Below are 2,422 nucleotides of genomic sequence, written 5' to 3' on the forward strand. Positions count from 1 at the left end.
TTATTGATAGTGAATGAATGTAAATAAACAAATTTAAATAAAAAAATTAATAACAACAAATAGAATTAAATGAATCTTAAAAAAAAAAAAAAGAATTTCAAACCCCTGGGTCCAGAACTCTAACTGTGGTTGGCCATCTAGGAGACCAGCAATATAACCATTACATCATCTGCTGGTCCTCATATGTCTTTCTTAGAGAGTTGTCTGTTCAGCTCATTTGCCCAGCCCATTTTTTAATTGGATTTTTTTCTTTTTTCTTCTTCTTATTATTTTTTAGTGTGAGTTACTTGAGTTCCCTATATATTCTGGTTATCAGTCCCTTATCTGAAGCATAGCTTGCCAATATTTTATCCTATCCTGTAGGTTGCTTCCTCATTACATTTATTCTTTCTTTTGTAGGAAAGAATTTTTTATATATTTATTTTTTATATATTTATTTATTTTTAAATGATCTATTAAAGAATGTTTGAAAACTGTGGCTGTAGACAAATTAAATAGGGAAGTCATAGTTACAAAACTGTGGTTTACGAAAAACAATTCTGGTGGCAGTGTTACATATAATGGGAAAGGAGAGAAAAATATGACATAGTACATTACTAGGAATAAAATGTCCTATTAACTATTTTTTGTTATTGTAGCTATAGGGGACTAGAATATGCCACCACAAACTATGCCTGTTTACTATTAGGATTATTTTGTGCTGATTATTTTGAGAAACTGTAGTCATAGGAGAAACTCTGAAAAACCAAGTCAAAGATACTTTTTCTGTATGGGAAATTTACAACCATTGCAGAAATCTCTATTTGTAAGGGTATACTCTGTACCAGAAAGAGGAGAATTTAGTCACTAGAGACTCATACCAATGGAGAAGGCACCTACTTACGTATTTTTTATAGTCGCCTTTCCATTTGTCTTCCTTGTTGGTCTGTTTTAGTGTTGCTAAAAAGAGATATTTGAGACTTGATGATTTTAAAGAAGAGAAGCCTGTTTGAGTCATGATTTTGGTAACTAAAATCATAAGAGCATGGGGCCGGTAGACTGTCCTATGTCACAACATGGCTGGCAGAGAGGGACGACCAGTGAGTGAGTGCAAAGAGTGAGAAACCTCCAGGAAGGTCTTATTTTTATAACAGCACACATTGCAAGAACTGACCCATTCCCATGAAAATGAGTGAGAAGTCACTTCCGCTTGCAAGACAGCATTAATCTACTCATGAGCATTGCCTCTGTGATCCAAACACTGTTCACTAGGTCCCACCTCTTAGAGGTTTCCCACCTCCCAATGGAGAACCAAACTGGAGAACATTGGAGACCAAATTCCATCACATGAACCCCTAGGGGACAAGCAATTATCCAAATCAAACCAGCTTCCCTAAAAAAACTCTCCTTGTTTCAATGGGCAGTGGTAATTAATCTTGAATGCAACCCCACCTCTTATTTTTCTAGTTATCTCTCATGTAAACATGAAGTACACATGTTATTAAATGTCTATTATTTTCCTTATTATGCTGCCTTTTCTTACAGGGGTCCATCCCAACTAAGAACTATGAAGAGTAGAGAGAAAATACTATTTTCCTTTCCTACAGAACTCCAATTCATTGAATACTTTTGTGTGTCTTGCGGTTGTAGCAGGTATTTCACACATGGTACTCATCTTTCCTCATTTTACAGGCCAAGAGTTCTTAAATGACTTGTCCAACGAGAGGATAAAATCCAAGCCAATATACAGACTCCCCACTTGGTTCAGCATGGAATTGTTTTCTAGTAGTTTGATAGACTTTGTCTTCTTAAAATAAAAAATCATGGGTCCAGCCCAGGGAATGGTGGTTAAAGTGGTTGGATCCCATCTGGCTAACTTCGCAGTCTGAATCCCTGGGACCTGAAAAATCATCTGGGCACTTATGCATGTATGCCCAAAATTCTGAGAAAAATGGAGAAGGGATTGTGGCATGGCCATCCTCCCCAGGAGTGATTTCTCACTCTCTCTTGCAAGTGAATACATGCACTCTATAACAAGAATAAAATAAATTAATTTTCTGGGAGGAAAATATGTTATTTACTGTATTTGAAGCTCCTTTCCTTTTTAAATTGATTCTTTTTTAGTTTATTTTTATCATGAGTGAGAGAAACAGACAGAGAGAGAGAGAGTGCGCAAAACAGCATTCACCAGAGGGTATTAATTCCAGGAGCGACTCCCAGCTCAGTCAGTCATAGGTCGTGGGCATCTCTGTGCCTGACTTACTGAGGACACAAAACTAAAAACCTTCTCAATGTGTCAACCTTAGAGCATTCCATTTTAACACTGTGCCTCCATCTGTTCCCAAAGCTACCATAACACAAGAAGCAATGGATAATTAAGATATATTTGTGGCAGGATAAATAAAGACAATTAAACCCCTCAAATTTCCATGATGTTTTGGTT

Source organism: Tupaia chinensis, unplaced genomic scaffold (assembly GCF_000334495.1).
Source record: "Tupaia chinensis unplaced genomic scaffold, TupChi_1.0 Scaffold000046_2, whole genome shotgun sequence".
NCBI lineage: Eukaryota > Metazoa > Chordata > Mammalia > Scandentia > Tupaiidae > Tupaia > Tupaia belangeri.